The sequence below is a fragment of the Schistocerca gregaria genome, chromosome 3, assembly GCF_023897955.1.
Source record: "Schistocerca gregaria isolate iqSchGreg1 chromosome 3, iqSchGreg1.2, whole genome shotgun sequence".
Lineage (NCBI taxonomy): Eukaryota > Metazoa > Arthropoda > Insecta > Orthoptera > Acrididae > Schistocerca > Schistocerca gregaria.
Genome location: NC_064922.1, coordinates 460329832 through 460352995, shown reverse-complemented (window position 1 = coordinate 460352995; position 23164 = coordinate 460329832). Strand labels below are relative to the sequence as shown.

At 44.2% G+C, this 23164-nt stretch overlaps 1 protein-coding gene across 2 annotated transcripts in view; it reads left to right on the top strand.

The window, feature by feature from the left end:
• LOC126355204 (LIM domain only protein 3-like) overlaps positions 1 to 23164 on the top strand; it is a 295646-nt gene that overhangs the window by 16170 nt on the left and 256312 nt on the right. Inside the window, exon 2 of one of the 2 annotated variants that reach the window (XM_050005439.1) lies at positions 7991 to 8095. The exons of the other annotated variant lie outside the window; for it this stretch is intronic. The gene's annotated coding sequence lies outside the window, so the exon portion shown is untranslated. The remainder of the gene's footprint in view (positions 1 to 7990; positions 8096 to 23164) is intronic. 2 annotated transcript variants of the gene reach the window in all.

The window sequence follows — 23164 nt, the reverse complement described above, 5'->3', positions numbered from 1 at the left end:
CTTGAAGGGGTGGACATGATCCCCTAGTAAACTACTATAGTAGTGGACGTGGTCCCCAAGGATAAATGAATACCGGTGTTGATCCACTGTGCCTTCCAAGATGTCATGAAGAATTTCCCATTCCATAATACTCCCTCCTCCGGTCTGGACTCGTACGACGATTGTTGCAAGGCTATACATGGCAATGGACTCTGATGTAGCATGAAACGTGATTAATCTTAAAAAGTCACCTATCGCTTCTCAGTGGACGCTCTGTTCCCGTATTGGCGTGCAAAATCCAGTCTTCGTCACCGCGAAAGGAAGTCAGCACCGCTGCCTGAACATGGCGGTTGCTGCAGAGGGCTAAACACTCGTTGAGGACACGCTGTTGGTAGACCCTTGGTTGACCTGAGCGATCCGCTGCTGTTCTAAGATTGCATACAGGATTTGTATCAATTGGATTGCGGTGAGGAATAATTTTATTTATTACATCAGAAGTCTTATTCCTTGTATCATTCTTCTGGACCTTATCCTGTACACCTATACAGAGTTGTCGTCCACACCTGTCATCTATGGCCCATGGTGCACCACAGTTACCTCGGGGTCGGTTTTGGAAAGAATATTTTTGCCATGCACTGTATACTTTAACCATGGAGCCATAAATTAGCCGTTTCGAAAATACTTCCTACCCGAAAACCAGTGATCAAGCCCTTTTGAAAGTGAGATTAATGACTCTGTTCGCGCATTAAGGCAACGACTTCCCTGTGTTCCGCACCCCTCCGACACGCTGTATATACCATCCACTGCTAGTGTTGCAGGCTGACGTCGAACATAGGTGGTCGTCACAATAACGTGACTGGACAAGGAATTATTAGAATAGATGCCCGTCTTGGGGTCATGATTTCAACTGTATATTTGTGTCTTGTTCAGATGTACATCTGAGGACCTAATTTGATATCACTAAACTTATCGTGTTCCTATAAATAAATGTTCATATACTGCTGGGAGCGGTTTGTCAAATATGGAAAAAAAAATACTTTTAAATTAAACGATATTTACTGTTAAATAACTGCTTTTTTCAGACCAGATATACCTTGTATCTTACTAGACTGCCGTTTTGATTAAGCTTATATTGCCTTTTAATTTCCGCAGATGGCTCCTCAGTGGAACGAAGAATGCATTACTGCTTTGTGTGATACATGAAGGGAATATCTGAGCCTGTGCTGCGAAAACTCCATATTACGATGATTACCAATTACTGCGTGATGAATTCTGGAAAGAGATTAGAGTGTGGAATATTGTGTGTATTGTGAACCAATGAATTAAAATTGTCAAATCCATGTCCTATTCTATCGAAACAACGTCCTGTACTGCAGCCAGTATTTATGTATCTAGAATATTAAACAGTAGTTACATTAGGTACCCACAAAATTGTCACTTACGACTGAAAAAATTCATTCAAACACCAACCTCAAATCGGAATAAAACATAGAGAGCACACACAGACTTTATACATGATCTTCATCACGTTTTAGTTATATTTCTTTGTTCATTAGCCTTATTCTGCCCACCGCTAAGCAGCACAGTCTAACTTGAACAGTTAAAACAGATATTTTGACATTAGAGTTTGCTCGTGGCACGAATGACTGTTAGTTGTGAGTCAGTAGGAACGTGCACCTTGTCTGTCTTCTAGTTGTGACAGGGTGTAGCCGCACATAGGTAAGAACATGTTTCACACACTAGTAAATACAGTTCTTTGTTTTGCGAATACATGGCCTGCCTCAGACCACTGTTCATTTCTTATGCTTTCTTTACATTGCGTTTCTATTTTCCTTATCTGTTAGGGCATTTCGTAAATGATTATGTAAATATTTTCACTACATTAATCTGTTCTCCGATGGAAAATCATCGCCACCAGTGACAATTAGCATTGACCGATCACGTACTATCGAATTTGACGTCCTACGACGCCCCAAACTATCACTGTTTCATGCTGGCTGCCACTACGTTTCCATTGTGCCGAACACTCGACCATTATCATGTGGTTCAAAACGTTTCAAAGAAGTAATGTGTGCCTCAAGTTCTCCACGCTCAGCGGCGTGCAGTGCCTGTAACACGGCCTTCAGACGCTGGTTGCATGAAATAGTAGCTCGTAGTGCTTTGGCTCCCACTTCTTTCTTCTTTCTGGTGTTGCCTTTCAGTTTGACCGACAGACTCGGCCTTCCTGCTAGATGTTGGCATCTCGTGACATTTTTTGCATTGTGGCCATGCATCACCTCATGCCAATTGAGTCACTCATAACTCTAAACTCTTTCCAGAATTCATCACGCAGTCACTGGTGATTATCGTAAGAGGGAGTTTTAGCCGCAGAGTCTCAGATATTCCCTACATATATCACTCAATGCAATAATGCTTTCTGTGGTCCATTGAGGAGTTCGTGAACTCTTCACCTGGCTCCGTGGTGAAATTATACAGTGCATGGCGAAATGGCGCTATCCAAAACCGGCGCCGAGGTAATTGTGGTGTATCACGGGCAATAGGTGACAGGGTGAGCGACAGCTGGGGAGATGCGTACAGGCGAACTAAGGGACTACCAACAGTGTCTCCTCTACGATCCTTTTAGCAAATGTTGCTGCGTTTGGGCCTCCGCAGAAGGCGCCTGTTTCATGCACGCATGCTTAATGCTTTTCATCGGTGAGAAATGTTGGATTTTGCAGGCTATTACGGCAACTGGAAGTCCAGTGACATTGTCAGATGAATCACGTTTTATGCTCCATCAGACAGATGCTCATTGGCTTGTATCCACATCCACGTCGGTACCTTCCAGAACCTCGCTGACACTCTTCTTGCATCTCTCGCCGTCGTCCGCACTGAGAAAGGTGGTTATTCAGGCATTTGCAACAAGGTCACATTAATGTGACTGGACGGTGTATAGGCCATAAGATAACCGATATGAAAAAACGTACGTCGTTAAAACGTTAATCCCATAAAATGGGAGTACTCGAACTTCTCTAATAAAACATTGTTACGCGCTACAAGCAGGGCTTCAAGAATCAAATGCAGCAGTTGAAAAAAGTGACATGGTAAAATCGCGTTAACCTGCAATGAAATGAAAAATAACAAAGATAAAGTCTCACCTAGAAGTGTTGATAGCCCGGCAGTTATAAGGTCACATAATACCGATAAGCGGTAGACAGCAACCCACAGAGCGCCTCGCCGTAGAGGGCATAACTGCTAGTCAAGGTACTGACGTATCTCACCGGGAGGGCACTACCGGCAGCACACAGAGAAGCGGCGAGACATTTCCGCACGTAACCAAAATCGTAGGGCTTCGTTACATAACATTACAGTATAAGCTATAAAATATTTTACGATAAAGAGCAGGTAAAATAAAACAGATCAGACGTTAGAGCAACAAGTCCAGAATCAGTTACTAGGCGGTCAAAAAACCACGAAATTACGTTCTTGAAACTCAGGCAGAGTTCATTGTCTTATCCTCTGTGTGCAAGACTTTTAAATTATGAGCTTCACCTAATTCACCTGAAGATGACAAGTAGGAAACTTGCCGAAACACTGTCGTAGAACGTCGTGTTCGCTCTGTAGAGAACCAGAGAAGACTTCATCATCGAGAATGGCCGAAAAAGTTTAAATTCGCATATTAGTTGCACCTATTACAGATAGGCCAAAATCATGTGAGTGGTTCCTTAAAGCACACTTAGAATGTCTCAGACTCTGGTGTTTCCGAAACCTAATGTCAAACCCTGTGCCAGTCTGCCCCACATACGTTGCAAGACATCCGTGGCGAGTGATGCAATACTCACCAGTAGCGTAGTACTGTGCACAAGCGACCTACTCTCTATGCACAAGTCTTAGACCAAGGTTCCATATATATATTTTGTTCTGTATGTTCTTTATGGTAAAGTATTTTAGAGTTTGTATTTTGTGTAAGGGGCAGCCTTAATGACTCCTATGATATTTGAATACTTTTCTGTGTATAGTAGCGCTTTTGTCCTCCGTCATGAGAGTCGTGAGTACGTCGTCTAACAGTGTTGCTCTGTAAAGCGAGGCTGTTGGAGAGATGGTGTCCACCACTTTCCAGTGTGATGCGAGTCTTTTAAACTGTCAGACTCTCGGCACTTCTAACTGGAACTTCTTACTTTTATCCTTTTATTCTAGGTTTTTATCTTTTTTGTGTCATCAGTTTTCTAATTTGTTTGATGCTGCCCGCCCCAAATCCCTCTCTTCATCCCAGAGTGGCACTTGCAATCTACGTTCTCAGTTATTTGCTAGATGTAATTCAATCCCTGTGTGCCTCTACAGTATTTACCCTCTACAGTACCCCTCTAGTACCATGGAAGTTATTCCCTGATGCCCACCATCCTGTCCCTTCTTCTCCTCAGTGTTCTCCATATATCCCTTTCTTCGTCAATTCTGCGGAGAACCTCCACATCAGACCTTATCAGTCCACGTAATTTTCAATATTCTCCTGTAGCACCATACCTTAAATGCTTCGAGTCTCTTCAGTTCCGGTTTTCCCACTTTCCTGTTTCACTACCGTACAATTACCTGCTCCGAAACGTACATTCTCAGAAATTTCTTCCTCAAATTAAGGCCTATGTTTGATACTAGCTGACTTCCCTTGGCCAGGAATGCCCTTTTTGCCAGTGCTAGCCTGCTTTTTATGTCTTCCTTTGCCGCACTGGGTAGCCGCTCGGTCTAGGGCGTCCTGTCACGGTCCGCGCGGCTTACCCCGTCGGAGGTTCGAGTCCTCCCTCGGTTATGGGAGTGTGTGTTGTCCTTAGCGTAAGACAGGTTAAGTTAGATTAATTAATGTGTAAGCCTAGGGACCGATGACCTCAGCATGGTCCCACAGTCCTTACAACTGTAAGGTGTCAGGCAAATCCAACACCTTCCATGAAAACCCTGACATAATAAGCAAATCTACTAGTATGTCACGTAGCTCCGAATAAATCGTGACATTAAATTAACCAAAGTAATACGAGTAACGAGTGAGCAAATAGAATACCACAGACTAACACAAGAATGCCTAACTGCATGTCGTACCATCCCACCGTGAGGCAGACGCAGTTCCGAGGGGCGAAACGAGGACAGAAGCCGAGAGCAAAACCGTGTTGAGCTAGAAGGCCCTACGATAAGGGACGGACGGGTCAGCATACCTGTACAACTACCACCCCCACGTTTTAGCGTGAGACATTTTCGCGTGTCTGTTACATTAGGACAATCCTCCAGCCCATGTTAAAAGATAGAGCCCTCCAGAAGAACAGTATAGATCTCACGATAACGCTAAAAGGACCACACTAGCTGCAGGTTTTAGCGTGAGAATTTTTAGCGTCTCTGTTACGTTGCAAACTTTAAAAAACTTTGCCCCACCACGAAAAGTATAACGGTTCTCATTGGATAGACAGAATTTTTGTAGGCGGAGCTTAAGATTAACATTGAGACCCTGACTGGTCAGATGAAAACATAGCCAGATAGTTTTTTTAAACCAACTTCGGTAAATTGTAGTAAGGAGAAGTTAGAGGAGAGTTGGTTCCGAGACGGCGAGCTGGATGGCTGGTGCGGCGGCAACTGTCGCCCTGACGCTGCCTAAACACCGACAAGGTAATGAACGCACGCGATGCCGCATTTTTGAGCGCATAAGGCTTCACTCAGAACTGCAGAAGTCTCATCTGTTACAACCGCTTTTTGCGTAATACTAGTGTCGATCGTTAATTAAAACTCATGGTGTTCACATTTGCCACTTGAAGTAAAGATCTGAAACGCGATGATTTTTCTATTTTATAGTTATTGAGAAGCCACATCAGCCACTGTAATATACGACAGGTTAGATAAGTAATTAAAGATAATTGAGGGTCACTGTAGACCATTTTGATAGTTTTCTCTTTTGTGAAACTTAATTTAAACCTAGATTATAGATGTGATATGGCATAGGTCACCCTTCGATCGATTGTAGAACTTGGAAACGCATTTACGGAAGATTCGTTCACATTTTTGTTGAACGCAGTTGGTTTTTACCATCCTGTATTAAAACATTTCCTTTTATCAATAGTGTAATTTATAAACGATGTTTTGTGAGTAGAATAAAATTTCCAATGGTAAACGTAACTGCTTTTTCGACGTTATTTTACCAGCTAACTAAAAATAGGAAAGCCTTGAACCCTTTCCACTAAATTTAGTTAGTATTAAGATACTTTTGCTGGGAGTGCAGTGAAGCTGACGCTGAGATCATTTAGTATTTGGTTATATCATCGCTAGTCTCACTGAACTCTTCTGAATTCTACATGTCATGTGTGGTCTGGCGTCTCCTTACCAGCAACAGGTCCCAGGTTCAAACTAGTTCTCTAAAAAACACGCTCAGAGCGCCGTCGCGCGAAAGTGGTAGGGAGACACGATATAGTACAAACAGACACCACCATGAATGTTTAGACGACAAATTTCCAGTTTGTCTTCCTTTTTCCGTCCGTCATGTATTATTTTGCTGCCTAGATAGCAGCAACTTCATGTACTTCAGTCCTGATGATAAGCTCCGTTCACAGTCTGCTTCATTTTTTCCAGGTCGACAGATTCTATGAAAGTGTCTTGATTTTTCTTTAGTCTTGTGCCTCTACCTAAAGCCAAACTAATCGTCATGTAATACATCTTTCAATTTCTATTTCGTTCTTCTGTATATTATTCATGTCATGAATTTGAATTCATGAACTGTTAAGCTGATTGTGCTATAATTCTAACATTTGTCGACTCCTACGATCTTCAGAATTGTATGAATGATTTTTTCGGAAAGTCAGATGGTTTATCGCCAGATTCGTACATGCTATCCATCAACGTGAACTGTTGATTTGCTGACACTTCCTTCCAATGATTTTATAAATTCAGGTGGAATGGTATCTATCACTTTTACCTTATTCGACCTTAAGTCTTCCAAAGCCATTTTAAATTTTGATTCTAATACCGGATCCCCTATCTGTTTTGTATCTACTCCTGTTTCATCTTCTATCGCGCCATCAGACAAATGTTTCCCTCATATAGGCACTCGAACTACTTTTCGTCATGTAGACCCTCTCCTCTGCATGTAACATTGGAATTCGCATTACATTCTTAATGTTAGCACTCTTGCTTTTAATTTCACGAAGGCTGTTTTGATTTTTGTACATGCTGAGTCAGTCCTTTCCGCAATCATTTCCTTTTATATTTCTTCACATTTTTCATGCAGTCATTTCGGCTTCGCTTCCCTGCACTTCTTATTTACTTGAAACCTAAGTGACCGATATTTCCATATTCCTGAATTTCCCTGAACATTTTTGTTTTTCCTTCTTTCGTCGATCAATTGAAGCATTTCTTCTGTTACCCCAGTTTTTCTTTCCAACTTCCGCGATTGCCCTTTTTAGAGATGTCCATTTCTCTTCAACTGAACTGCCTGCTGAAAAATTCTTTGTCGCAGCGTCTTCAGCCTCAGACAGCTTCAAGCGTATCTCTTCATTCCTTAGTTCTTCTTTGCGCATTGATTCCCTCTGACTAGTCTCTTAAATTTTAGCCTGCTACTAAATATGTGATTTGAGTATATATCTGCTTATGGGTACAGCTTACAATCCAGTGCTTGATTTAGGAATCTCTGCCTGACCATGATGTAATCTAACTTAAATCTTCCGTATCTTCCGGCCTTTTCCAAGTATACCTCCTCCTTTTGTGAATCTTGAACAGAGTATTCCCTATTATTATCTGAAATCTATTGCAGAACTCATTTGTCTGTCTCCTCTCTCGTTTCTAGTACCAAGCTCATATTCCCCGTTATCCTTTCTTCTACCCTTCCGTGCAACCGCATTGCAATCCTCCATAACTATTGTATTATCATCTCCTTTTACGTACTGAATTATCCGCTCAGTATCTTTTCTCTATCTATTAATCTTCGGTTTGCGACGGGGGCATGTATACCTGAACTATCGTAGGGTAAATCTGTTCTAACATGTCTTTTTTTTTTTTTTTTTTTCAACAGGCGAATCTGATTTGTGACGCCTTGCTTGTAGCGGATCGTATAATTTATTTGGAGACGGTTGAGAACCCTTTCTGTTCCTTTTATGGGCTAAGGTTTTAACGACGGGTGAGTTTTTTCAATATTGGTTACCATGTTGCTTCTATTATTAGGATTCGTGTCCGTTTTTGGATCATAATGTTGATCATATGTTTTGTATCCTGTTCAGATGTACACCTGAAGATGTGATTTGACGTTATAAAACCGTCCGTGTTCCTATAAACAAAGGTTCCTTTACAGATGGAAGTAGTTTATTTGTCAAACTGTGTTTACTTCAATTGCGGTCAAAAAAATGGTTCAAATGGCTCTGAGCACTATGGGACTCAACTGCTGTGGTCATTAGTCCCCTAGAACTTAGAACTACTTAAACCTAATTAACCTAGGGACGTCACACACATCCATGCCCGAGGCAGGATTCGAACCTGCGACCGTAGCAGTCGCACGGTTCCGGACTGCGCGCCTAGACCCGTCAATTGCGGTCACCCACAGTATAAAACTCAACCCATATTTCCCGTTTTACGTCAGTGGTCGCCTTATCCGCCTCGGCCATTCGGACACATTTCCCATCCAACACAAACTCTCAGTTTGTCTCACGCTAGTAGCATCGAATGTCCATAAACCCTTTTGCTGGCAGCTTTTGTCCGAGTCCCGCTAGAGTTAGGACGTAGTGTGCAACCGCAGTGGAATTTCCGTGAGCCGTCTAGCCGTCTCTTACGCACACAGACATTACCATACAGAATAGTCAGAAACAGTCTGAAAAGCTTGCATTGATGTAGTAAGTTAGGTTTTGCTGAGAAATACTTGATAAGGGAAAAATTCGTTGCGTTGCGCCGTTTCCGAGTTAATTAGCATTGAAGTTAGCCAGTCAGGACGCTGGGTGCGGATATTCAAGAGGCCTACCAGACACCGTGTTGCCAAACGTTATCTTCGTTTGGTTACCTAAAACCGAATAAGAGGGCGATACAAATGTAGGCCATGGGACGGTAGTAAGGATCGAACCGGTACCAAAAGGCTGAACCGTCTCGTGCTCTATCATCTACGTCCTGAGAACAACTGAAACTATTGTATTTGAACGAACAGTGCAGCACTAACCTTTTACATAATTAAATTACATCTTTGCAAGACCATTGTACATTAGCGATAAACAGATGAGGTGGCACTGTCTTAAAACACACTGGCCGTGTATTAGGGAGGGTGGAGGCTCCATTTTTCACCCAGCCATTCTGACTCGGGTTTTCCGTGGTTTACCTAAATGCCAGGACGGTTCCTGTCTCATCCTTGTCAACCTAGATCTGTAAATATGCCTGTATACATAAACTATTTATTTTGTTCGTAAATTTTAATCACAAGTGACCAATATGCTTGTGAAAGTGATGTACGGATGAATGAAGCTGCTACTACTACACTGTAACCAAGCATCTTTACAGCGTGGACCCGCATGCATGTTGTTACGTCAGACACCACACGGGCTTTTGATTGAACAGAGCAGGTAGTGTTCAAAGAATGCTATGAGAAAAATAGTGCCGGAGCCTTTACCCCCAAACATGCGAAGCTGAGTGCAGGTAAACAGCTTAGCTGTCAGAGAAGGCCATCGCGCGGGCCATCCTGTAAACGTACAACATATGATGCTAAGTGTGCCACGAGTTTTGCCAAAGCTCTCATGGGACTAGGCGGAATAGTCTTAAAACAAAGATAGTGAATTCTAATCCGCGTCCTGCTATCCTCGTTTGGGCGTTTCTTTGGCTAGGACATGATTTCCTTCTCCACTCTACTCTTAATCTACGTACATACACTGCAAACCATTGTGGGGCGCATGGCAGAAAATACTTAGTACTGTACCATGTGTTACGGTTTAATCCCCGGCCCGACCGCGTGTGGTGTGCTGGAAAAATTACTACTCAAATGCCTCCGTGTGCGCTGTAATGAGTCTAATCTTCTCTTTGCAGGGTCTACGGTTGCGATACTTAGGGAGCCAAGCATATTTCTAAATTATTCGCTTAACACTGCTTCCTGAAAATATTACCAGACGCTCTCACGCAAATGGATAACCTTTGGCCATTCTGTCCGTCCTTTGAATACGTTCAGTATTCCCTGTGAGTGGACTGAAGTTTGCTCCCTAATTGTTAAAAGGCGGTATATGTATGGTTTGTCTGAACACTATTGTGACTCACTTATATTTTAATGTTGAGTAATAACATGTCCGCCTTTTACATATCTGTACATTTTTAGCTAGTTGTCGCCGACAATATTATCAAGATCTGTCTGGATAATAGTGCAAAATTTTTCAGATAGTACATTATGATAAATGAGTGCATCATTTGAGATCAGTATTAATAATTGCTCTCAAGTCTTTAACATACATAATTTTAGGCGTTAATATTCTCAGAACTGTAGAGGTTGCTAAATAATGATTTAAAACAACAGTCTCAGTTGGTTTCGTCTATTATTGCGAGCGCTTTCAGTCAGTAAGCAGTAGTCAGACAGGTGTAAGGCAGGAGAGGTGCTGCTTTGCACCTGACAGACACCATTTGCTGCTACAAGGGGTGGACAACAGTAGGGAAACACCAAAAAGACAGCAAATTACCATGCCTAGTACGGTGTCAAACGAGCGTTGCCATTCAAAACAGCTTCCAGTGGCCTCTGAATACTTAAATACAGATCCTGTATGGTTTTCAATATAATCTTGACATTTCTTCCTGCAAAATAGCTCCAAATTCTGGTAGCAATAATGAAAGTGGATAGTGTTCACATAATTTTCTCTGCAAAGTAAACCACAAAGGCTCAATAATATTGAAGTCTGGTGACTGATGACTTGTGGAGATGCGACAGTTCATACTCGTGCTCAAACAACCAGTCATGGATGATTGTCTGAACAGGGTCCCTGTCATCTTGGAATACAGCATCACCACGGGGGAACGAACAATAGGATAGACATGATCAGCAAAAATGGTCACACAACTTTGCAGAGTAAGCATGAGGCGCATGGAATACGACGATTTGGTTCCTCAAATAATCACTGAAAAGGCGCTCTTGGGCCTTAAACTCGGCCAGGTGTTGGAAACATCCAGCCGACCAAATAATTTTCTTCCATTGTTCAGGTTTTATGGCTTCGGCTTCATGTTTTCTTCCTCTTGGGGGGGATTTGCATTGTCAATGAGTGAGTTTGGAATTGCAGATCGTCCTGCAATTCCCTGCTTATAGAGCTCTCTTCGTATCGTTTTCGTACTGACAAGGTTTTTGAGTGCGACATTCAGTTCAGCAGCCACTTCTGCAACTGGCATCCTTATTTTTCGTCGCAATCCCCTTTAGTGACTGTCAGTCAAGATCACTCCACACACACACAGTCGTCCGCGTTGATATTTTTTCACTGTCCCTGTATTCGGTATACGTCGTCGATACGGTGCCTCTCGAAACACCAAACGCTACCGTTACCTTCTTACTAAAGCACCCACCATATGAACACTTTCAGGTTGCCCACGTTCAAGATCACTCAGCTCGAAGATAGTAGACTCATAACTTCGCAGAACACTGTTCTGACCACGGCTGACACTTGCAAGCACTGAGGATACAGCACAGGAGCCGTTCGTGTCAAATACAACGACGCAACCAGCAGGTTTGGCTAGCAACTGCATTCATGTTCATGCATACCTTGCTTGCAGTGTTTCTATATTTTAATCCAACTGCTGTACGACAAATGGATGTTAACTTCCTTTTCTCCGTGCCTGTTCTAAGTTTACTATCACCTACGCCGTGCACAGAGATATAGAACATCTACACGTATGCTCAGCAAGCCACGTTATGTTGTGTGGTTGAAGGTACTTTGTATACCTGTCACTCCACCTCCCTCCCTTTCGTCGTCCAGACACGAAAGGTGCAAGCGTGGGAAAGACGATTGTTGGTAATTCTCTCCGTGAACTCACGGCCTTTTCGTGAGGTGTATATGGGAGGAAACAAAATATTGATTGACGCATCTAGGAACATACGCTCTTAGAATATCATCAGAAAAACACATCACAATGTATAACGCTTCTCTTGTGGCATCTACTACAAGAGTGGTGTGAGGATCTCTGTCCCAATTAGATGGTGGGTCGGTGACAGCAGACGCTAATGTTCGTGGAAAAACTTCATCTGCTGAAAAATGTAGCATATTAAACACGGAATGTTTATTTACGTTGCTTTTTGAGGCTTACTTCTTCCTTCGAGCTTGATCTGAGCTGTCATATTCAGCAACAGGAATTGTATTTTCTGAAGCTTACTGTAACGACTAAAATTATTAGAAAGCTTCTAGTACATGATAGCCGGTACTCCATATTCATATCCATCTGTTGCGGATACCACATGGTGTCACTCACCAGTGCAATATTGTACATCTCCTGACTTGTCGTTGAATACAGTACCATCTTTGCAGATAAAGTACCATTCTTTAAATTCGAACATTTTAGGTTAGACTTTACCGTGACATTTATAGATTTAGAATGAAACAACAAGTTCACTGTTACCAGTCATATTTTATAAATATCCACAACGGTTTTCAAAGGTTTAAACATCCACCATCAGTTGGATTTACGAGGACTGTTCGGAAAGTACGGTCCGAACGGTAGCGAAATGAAAACCAAAGTGGAAATCAAAAATTTTTTATTCGTAACAGTCAGCCACAAATTCCAGCTACCTCTCTAAACAGTTGCCGGTTCGACTTAGACATTTCTTGAGGCGTTGTACAAACTTTCCAGTACCCTTGTCGCAGAAAGCAGCCGCCTGTGCTTTCCGCCAATTCTCTACGTTGGTCTGCCTTTCGTTGTTTGTGCCGAAATGTTGTCTTCATATCCAGCCGCTTAAGTGAGTAAAGATGAACAACGGTGGGAGCCAATTAACGGCTGTACTGTGGATGTACACATTGACACCGGTGTGTCAGACCCACCATACTTACTCCGGACATTGCGAGAGGGCTGTACAAGCAATGATCACACGCACGGCACAGCGGACACACCAGGAACCGCGGTGTTGGCCGTCGAATGGCATACGGAGCTCCATCGCAGTCTTTAACACTGGTAGCATGCCGCGACAGCGTGGACGTGAACCATATGTGCAGTAGAGGCACTTTGAGCGAGGGCGTATAGTGGGCATGCGGGAGGCCGAGTGGACGTACCGCCGAATTGCTCAACACGTGGGGCGTGACGTCTCCACAGTACATCGATGTTGTCGCCAGTGGTCGGCGGAAGGTGCACATGCCCGTCGACCTGGGACCGGACCGCAGCGACGCACGGATGCACGCCAAGACCGTAGGATCCTACGCAGTGCCGTAGGGGACCGCACCGCCACTTCCAGCAAATTAGGGACACTGTTGCTCCTGGGGTATCGGCGAGGACCATTCGCAACCGTCTCCATGAAGCTGGGCTACGGTCCCGCACACCGTTAGGCCGTCTACCGCTCACGCCCCAACATCGTGCAGCCCGCCTCCAGTGGTGTCGCGACAGGCGTGAATGGAGGGACGAATGGAGACGTGTCGTCTTCAGCGATGATAGTCGCTTCTGCCTTGGTGCCAGTGATGGTCGTATGCGTGTTTGGCGCCGTGCAGGTGAGCGCCACAATCAGGACTGCATACGACCGAGGCACACAGGGCCAACACCCGGCATCATGGTGAGGGGAGCGATCGCCTACACTGGCCGTACACCTCTGGTGATCGTCGAGGGGACACTGAATAGTGCAAGGTACATTCAAACCGTCATCGAACCCATCGTTCTACCATTCCTAGACCGGCAAGGGAACTTGCTGTTCCAACAGGACAATGCACGTCCGCATGCATCCCGTGCCACCCAACGTGCTCTAAAAGGTGTAAGTCAACTACCCTGGCCAGCAATATCTCCGGATCTGTCCCCCATTGAACATGTTTGGGACTGGATGAAGCGTCGTCTCACGCGGTCTCCACGTCCAGCACGAACGCTGGTCCAACTGAGGCGCCAGGTGGAAATGGCATGGCAAGCCGTTCCACAGGACTACATCCAGCATCTCTACGATCGTCTCCATGGGAGAATAGCAGCATGCATTGCTGCGAAAGGTGGATATACACTGTACTAGTGCCGACATTGAGCATGCTCTGTTGCCTGTGTCTATGTGCCTGTGGTTCTGTCAGTGTGATCATGTGATGTATCTGACCCCAGGAATGTGTCAATAAAGTTTCCCCTTCCTGGGACAATGAATTCACGGTGTTCTTATTTCAATTTCCAGGATTGTATATATATTGCAGCCGAAAATTGTCTTGAAGAAAGAAACGCTTGACATTTAAGTTATGTGGGCTGCATAGCTTCAGGCGAAATCTCTCACCCGACCCACATACTTGGCAGGAGAGACTGTTGTTTTAGGCATTTCTATGTGATCAGTTTGCACTTTGAACTGAAAAGAGCGATGTGGAGCGATCGACAGGCAAACAAAAGATACTGCATAACACATCTGTGCAAAGTTCCATCGGATTTTCACAATGCTTTCTATTTCGCATCTAATAGGACCTTACTTTTTGAATACGCCTGGAACATGTGGTAGTATGACACATGCGAGTGTTGTGTTACGATTTTGCCATAATTTGTGGCACTGTCTTCAGCGTTCACAGGCCCCTTTCTCCATCGTAATACATTATATGTAAACTGCAACCCTTACAGGAAAAAGTAAGTATTCCATGGGTATACAAACATAACTCGAAGCCACTGTATACTGTATAGTGGAGATTACTACAAGCAGATAGAAAAATTAATGAATTTCGCTATGTAATAGCACTGGTATCCGTGAAAGAGCACTCACTTGATGAGACTGGACCATACCGATTGAAAGCAGTGCAAGAACAGGCCAAGGAAAGTTTTATAGTTTCAACAGTGCTGTCAATCTTTTCTGGTACATCATAGCTGATTTTAGTTATAATGGCGGTAGACCGGGGTCTGAAGCATGTTTCCGTGCCTGATGTTTCATTTCCTAATGCTGGAGGCTGTAAAGATTGAGATAGTAGTTTCAAATTCAAACAAATTCAGTAAGTCGAACTGTTTACAGGCATCCAAGCAACGGTCGCGTCTGACGTAATTCGATCGCTTCTGAGGCTCACGAAATGGACAGGCCGTGGCGCGTACGCCACGCCACGTGACACTGCAGGTCTTTAGAGTGCCAGTAGCCGTTTGCGGCAGGGAGCGAACAACTATTTCAAACGAGTGTAATAATTCGTGACTGCGTGTTTAAATGAAAGCAAGTTCTTCATAGTACACGACGAAGTTAAGATTTTAGTAGGTACCTCTTCAATTAAATATTGATGTCACATGGGACAAGCGTTCACGAAGTGTGGCGGACAAGCCGACTAATGTGACGTCACGCATTTATCGCACGGCCCGTGTATCTCGTTGGCCCTGATCACTTTCTAACATCACCGAGCTGCGCCGATGTGTATTACAAAGCTTCTAGCATGAAAGAATTGACACTTTCTTGATCTTTTTAGCACTAGGGGCCACTAACCGTTTACGTTCAACGCTTCTTCTTTCTGTTAAATTTGTTGTCGTACATTTTACGATTTCTTACTTTAGCCGGTAGAAAAGGAACCCCCAAAGGATCACTTTGTTGTCCGTCTGTCCCTTTTTTTCCCTCAGAAAGAATAGAGCCATCAAGCTGAAATGCATGTCAAATACTGCGGTCTAGGATCCCTTGGCGGTGTAAAAAATTTAAGCTTCTAAATCAATGCACTCTACAGATACGGCCATTTGTGTCCAATATTTTGATAGTCGCTAACTCACTCAGCAGAACCTGCGTATGATCTCTAAATAATGTATAAGTAATTAAGGTCGTACGGAACCGTAACAGTGCGAATCCTTCTCATATTTTCTTCCGATTTTTTACTTTTTGTGACGTCTCTGTAGATTCTAGCATAGTAGCGATAATGATTGGACCTTGATAAAACTGTAGAGTCGGAGAAACGAGTTTGGTTCCACTTCGATTTCCTGAGCTTCGCTGAATCAGAAACTACTATCTGTTTATTTTCAGAAGGTCGTGCTCCTCAGTTCTTATATATTTGAAAAATTTATATTTCTGCCTTGACCCGCTGGTAAAATACTCTGTTTACACAACCAGTTTCAGTCGTATGACCATCATCAGTTTCATTCGCAGCATCAAGTTAGGTGAAATTGGAAGTCATTATTGTAAGGCGATAAAGCCATGTCGTAACATAAATTATATTGTCAGCCTATAGAGAAAGCGCTAGGCAGTGTACTCATTCAAATCAGAACTAATCGGCGTTGACGTGGTGAACAGATTCACACCATTTACGCCGGTTTTATGATTTTATCACATTGACGATAATGAACTTGTATTTTCGACTAACATGGTGCTGTCAATACTTTTATGAACCTGACGGCGGTCAGACGACTGAAACTGGTGGTGTTCAAATGGCTCTGAGCACTATGGGACTTAACTTCTGAGGTCATCAGTCCCCTAGAACTTAGAACTACTTAAACCTAACTAGCCTAAGGACATCACACACATCCACGCCCGAGGCAGGACTCGAACGTGCGGTCGTAGCAGTCACGCGGTTCCGGACTGAAGCGCCTAGAACCGCTCGGTCACCGCGGCCGGCAACTGGTGGTGTAAGCGAAGTATTTTGCTAGGAGCTAAAGGGGTTGTTATGACTTTTTAAAATACTATCTGCGTGATTATAGCTTCTGACGAGGCCTGCTGCATGAAAAAGGAATGTTAGGCACATATTTTACACCCCTGTCTTATGCTTAAAAATCAGCATTAATGCAAATACCGGCCCTGAAAGCCTCAGTCGTATGAGTCGTACGACCCTCCGGTACAGATTTGACGAGTTCTAGAACGAGTGGGAAAGCGAGTGTGCCCTCTCGACATGTCAGCCGTGAGTTTTTGTACCGGTCGGGTCCTGACGACATTCCTGTCGATTACGCGCTCTCGGTATCCGCTGTCAGCTCTTTGCCGGAGTGACAGTAAGAAGTGACCGGCACCCAGCAGCCACCCCTGCCGTAATCTGATTTGTAGCGGCGAGCTGTGTCCGAAGGCGCCCGCGTCGCGGCCGTCGGCCCTGGCGCACCGCCGCAGGTAAACGGATTGCCGCCGTAATCACCTTACCTGCCGCGGAAGCCAGGCCACGCGGAAGTCTGCTGACGTGCTGAAGCAGTTGCCCGTGATGCTGCCGACCGCCAGGCGGCTTCCAGTGCGTGCAGAGGTCCTCGGTCTCGAGATGGCAATACTTCGATAGACGCACCCAGTAACACGGATACTAATAATCTTATCCGTCATCTAATGTCATATTATATGCGATGACTGGCTTAAACTTCCACAATTCCACAAAGTTCTAATTTTTTTTTATGTTCTACGAGGCTCCCTCACGATTCTGCAGAAGCAGGATCTCCGAAAAGACGGATGTGGCAAGCAGCGTTTGATGCATCTGCGAGTTCAATATTCATACTGAGAATTTTTTATTTTTTGTATTTTTTGACACAGTCACCTGAACACCTCGTAATGCCGTTATCGGTTTCGACCAGCCAGTGGTCATCTTCAGACAGTCAGGAGACAAAAACAGGATACAAAGAGTCATTTTATAATCTATAAAATCTGTCACGTAATTATCGCTTAACTGTTATTTATATTTTATCGTTTATATATAAACAGTCGTCACAGTAATGTTACCACCGCCTGCGTTCGACGTTAACGTGTAATAACCACCACGGCAGGCGGCAGTACTAGCGATGGAAGGTGTATAAAGCGTGTCGGGGAGGAAACGGAAAACAGTGCGGTCGTCGTCGTAAGCCGGAAGCGGACCGATTTCATTGACGTCCAAAAGGAATACGGTATGCTCGTTGGTTTTCGCGCCAAGGGTGGAAGCGTTTCACCAGTTTGTAAACCGTACGCCTGCCGCCATGATTAAAGTATATCGTAGATTGCAAAACGAGATTGCAAAACGGCGCTATCCAAAACCGACGCCGAAGCAGCAGTGGGCCATAGATGACAAGCTTGAATAACGGCTGCGAAGAAGTGTACAGGCGAATAGACGTGCAGTTATTGAGCAACTGCCTTCCAGATAAACCAAGGCGCTACCAACAGTTCTCCTCAACGATTGTTCAGTGTGCGGTCCCCCGCAGCAGGCGCCTTGTTCATTTACCCATGCCGACCACTGTTCAGTGGCAACTAAAGCTGGAATTTGCACGCCAGTACCGCAGTTTAACGTCCACTGGGTGATCCACGTTTCATGCCTTGTCAGGCAGGATATTTCCGTGTACTGCGTGAAACGTGTGATAGCAAACACCCTGTAAAAAGGAGCGAGCATTATGGTTTAGGGAATGTTTTCGTGGCATTCCCTGGGTGATCTTGTCATTTTGGAAGGCACAGTGATTTAATACAAATAAGCATCTATCCTCAGGGACCATTTCCACCCCTACACGAAGTTTGCTTTTCCTCGGCATGGTGGATTGTCTTCCAGGAGGACATCGCAAAGTGTCACACACAGTGTACGTGCGTGTTTCGGAGAGCACTGGGATGAGTTTACCGTACTCCTCGGCCCACCACAATCACCGGATTAAAACCCAAACGAGAATCTGTGGGACCACTTCGACCGAGTTGTTCGTGCTGTGGATCCTCAACCGAGAAACCTAAAGCAGGTGGCCACGGCACTGGATTCGGCGTGGCTGCACGTCACTGTCGGTAGATTCCAGATCCTCATTGCCTTTCTTCCTGCACCTGGTTATTCAGGCTTATGACCGATGGTCACGTTAATGTGGCTGGACAGTATACAAATATTACTAAACCACTACGTCTCGATACTTCAACACAGCTCCCCAGCAAAATACAAAACAAATGACAATACCTGCAAGTGAATCTCGAGATATTTTACATAGTTTATCGAACCTCTCGTCACTGTCAATAAATCTTCTAAAGGAACTTTGTAGGCACATGCAGAAGATGTTGTACTGCATGAGCACAACCGTCTGTCATTCACCACCACAGTCACAAGAAGGCGATGAAGGTTTACCCACTAGTGGAGAGTGTCTGCACATCCTTCAGAGCCTGTTCGTATGCGATTCAGAGCGGTCCAAAATGACCGAAGCTGGTGAAATCCAGGGGGTTTCTCACGGATTCAGGGGCAGTTTCAGAGACTGTGGATGATAGTTTTGCCGTCAAAAGCTTTTCCATTCATTGATTATGTTGAGTTCATTTACAATAAGAATCCTGGCTCTTTTAATAGAGTGGGGCGGCTTGTAGTATCTTACTCTTCCGTTTGATGTCTGGAGGTGGAATGTGACTAAGGATAGGTAAACAGTATGTGGGAGCACACAAAAAAGAATTAAGACATTATTAAAATGACAAGCTGCGAGCGCTTTCTGTTACTAACAGTACATGGAGATCGAGGTTTTGTGGGTGAGGTAAAATCTTATCTCTGCATACATTCGCGGAAGGAATGTGGTAGATAATTTGTAAAAGCTTTTAAACACCTAAAAGATTAAATACGCTTTAAATTTTAGCAAAGCAATATAGGCAAAGAAGAACAATTTTTGGAATTTATTTTGCTTATTAAAACTGAGTATGTGGTATTTGCTGACGTCTAGGTGGCGCTGCATTTGTCATGATGCATAGCTGTTAGGGTTCCGCTTTCTCGTAGCAGATGTGCAGACACTCTCCACGTGTGGGGTAAACGCTCATCGTAATCTTGTGACTGTCGTGCTGAACGACAGACGGTTGCGTTCATGTGGTATCACCATGTCCCGCATGTACCTAAAGAAGGCCGTCCGAAGATTTCATGACAGTGATGAGTGGTGTCATAAACTACATGCAGTACAAAAAAGTTTGTATTTACATTGTAGACAAATATCACATGTATTCCTGTGTTTTGTAACGTAAGACTGCGTTAACTAAGAAAGAGGTAACTGTGAGTAATATGCTAGTATTAAATATTTGAAGTTATTGGAGAAGATCTATGTTACACTCCTCAAATGTCAGTAACACTGCGTAAGTTTCTTATGGTTGGTCTAAAAAAGAGATCACAATTTGTTTTAAGTCTAAAAGACTAATTTCATAGAATTTCGTGCTTTGGGACCTGTTGTAATTGAACATAAAAAAGAAAATCTTCAGTCGCATTTCTAAAAATAATGTTAGTAATATTCTTACTCCTATATTTAGTAACATTACGAAAACGCTCTAGTCATTATTTTATGAGTCCATTCTTAAGAGTAGGCTCTATGAAAACCAGCTACCAAAATCTTTGACTTGCGGAAGGACATATTTGGTGGCTTCACCCTATACTCAAAACTCTCATTGAGGTCATTGGTTGTATCTTTATGGTTCCCATTTTAAAAGTCTGTTTCGGTCTGATTTTGTGTCCATGATTTAGATTGAATTCTGAGGTACTGGTAGGTTTGCAGTTTTGTTTCGCACATAATGCAGGCTCCCCAGAATCCGATAGCCTGCTTGCGTCGACCTCGGTCAACGAGGTATTAGCTCCCTGGGGTATATTTACGATCATCACATACTTCATGACTGCTTCACAAGCCGAAGTTTCAATTTTGGCTACCGAAGTTGTAGTAGCTTGGCTACAACTGAGGTAAAATGTAAATGTCGTGTGACTAGGGCCTGCCGTCGGGTAGACTGTTCGCAGGCTGCAAGTCTTTCGATTTTACTTGGGAGTCGATGGGGATGAAATGATGGTGATTAGGACAACACAAAACCCAGTTCCTGAGTGGATAAAATCTCCGATACAGGCAGGAATCGAACATGGGCCCTTATCATTGACATTCAGTCGCTCTGAACACTCAGCTACCGGGGGCGGACCACAACTGGGGTGACCAGCCCCAGAGGATGTGATCAGGGAGCCCCACTGGGACCAGATGCCATTTGTGGCCGCTCCGCTGGAGTACAAATGCCACTCTGCTGTGAGAAGGTTCATCCGCCTTGATGACCGTTGGAATTCGCCAAATCTTCTTTGAAATGACTGACTGTCTTCTTCCGTCCCCCCCCCCCCCCAAAGCCCTTGTCCATTTGCTACAGTTTTGGTTGAGAATGATAAGGAAAAATGACAAGCTTAGGATAGGATTGGATATCGATAGGTCTCATTCTAACTTGCACTATGTGCTAAAAATCTGTGTTACTGTACTAACAAGTTTCAAGTGGAACAATTATCGGGAAGGATTATATGACAACAGATTTCTCTCTGGTTTGATCTAGGTTTAATGTACCTATACTTGGTGTCTACATGTTCTTCTTCGTGTGTTACGCCCTCTGTGTGGGTGTTGAAGATGTAGGTTGTACTGGAGTCCTCTTCTGAACTAACCCAGTCGTGTCTTTGGCGTCTGCTACAATGCCTATAAGGCATTATTTGTTTATACACTATCCAGTCACATTAATGTGGCCATGGAGGAAGAAAGTCAGTGAGGTTGAAGAAGGTGCCGACGAGGACGCGGAGCTATTCCAAGTCCAGTGCTGTCAGCTGCGCTAAGTTTCTCAGTAGAGCATCCATTGCGTGAACAGACCGATCCAAATTCTCGAACGGGCTTAAATCAGGGGAGTACGGTAGATTTATCCTGGTGCTCTTCGAACCGCGAACGTACAGTACGAGCAGTGTGACACGTTGCATTACCCAGTTGGTAAATGCCATTGTGCCGAGAAGAAACAAACTCCATGTAGGAGTAGACATGGTCCCCAAGGATAGTTACATACCTGTGTTGATTCATTGTGCCTTCCAGAATGTAGGGAATGCCAGAAAAATATTCAAAAGGCAGTAACGTTCCCTCCTCCTGCCTGATCCCTTCCATCAATTGTTGCAGGGCAGATGTTTTAGACGTTTCAGGCCTACCACGCCAACAGACATCTGTCCAATGAAGGATAAAAAATGATTCATGTGAAAAGGTCTGCTGTCGCCACTCAGTGGACGTCCGGATGCGGTATTTGCTTCCAAATTCCAGCATTTGTCGCCGATGAACAGCAGTCACCTTGGGCGCATTAACCAGGCGCCTGCTGTGGAGGCCCATATGCAGCAATGTTAGCTGAACGGTCTTTGAGAAGACTCTGTTGATGGCCCATTGGCTCATCTTCGCGGCCAGTTGCTCAACAGTTGCACGTTTGGTCGTCCGACCGTACCTCCGCAGTCGGCGTTCATCCATGTCATCTATGGCGCGTTGTGCACCGTGTTTGGCTCGGCTCTGGTTTTGCGTAGCGCCATTTTGTCATGCACGGTATACTTTAACCACAGCGGCCCATTGAAAAGTTTACAAGCATCTACACTAAATGTGTTCACAGTTGCGAATAAGGATAGTCATCAGCTATAGAATGGAATGACGACACTGAAAACTTGTGATGGATCGGTACACGAACCTGGATTTCCCGCTTGTCGCGAGCGGTCGCCTTACCATTTGGCGATCCGTACACGAGTGGCTGGCAGACCCAAACTTCCATACTTAGTCAACCACGTGTCGACAATCTGTACTCGCACATCCTTCGTGTATATTCCCTTACGGGCTAGACATTTTACTAGAAAGTTGCTTGCCCGGTATCGGCGGATAAATACGATATTAGTGCCTGTGTTATTCCGAATACAACACAAAGTTCATTTGGATAGGTTCTGACCATTCAGTAGAAGTGGGAATATGTTGTCGTAGCTCTGCCAATCGTGTACAATTCACGCATGTCCAAATGAACTTTGCATCATATTCGTAATAATACAGACACTGCAATATCGTATCGTTTACAAACACATCAGTTTCGGCATTGCTCCCGCACTTGGCCCAAAAGCCTTTGAACTTGCCGCTTTGGGCGTAAGAGAAATCAGTCCGTTTCCTCATTACGAAAACAACCGCACTCTTTTCGGCGTCCCTACGACACGCCACTGCTGGTGCTGCCACCTGCGGAGTGTGAGTTGTTATTGCATGTTGACGTCGAACTTAGGCGATGGTCACATTAATGTGCTACACCGTGTAGATGTGTTCTGTCTTGGAGATGTGGCCTGTTAGTTCATTCAGTGTGATTTTCTCAGTGTGTGTCGTAGTGTTTCTGTTGTGATTGCTCTTTTGTTTCGTCGTGTGTGTGAGTTCCACGCACAATACAGCATTTTATGTTCGAGGGGTTGATATTCACCGCATTAGCAGTTGCCGTCCGCGAGACACGCTGCAGGTG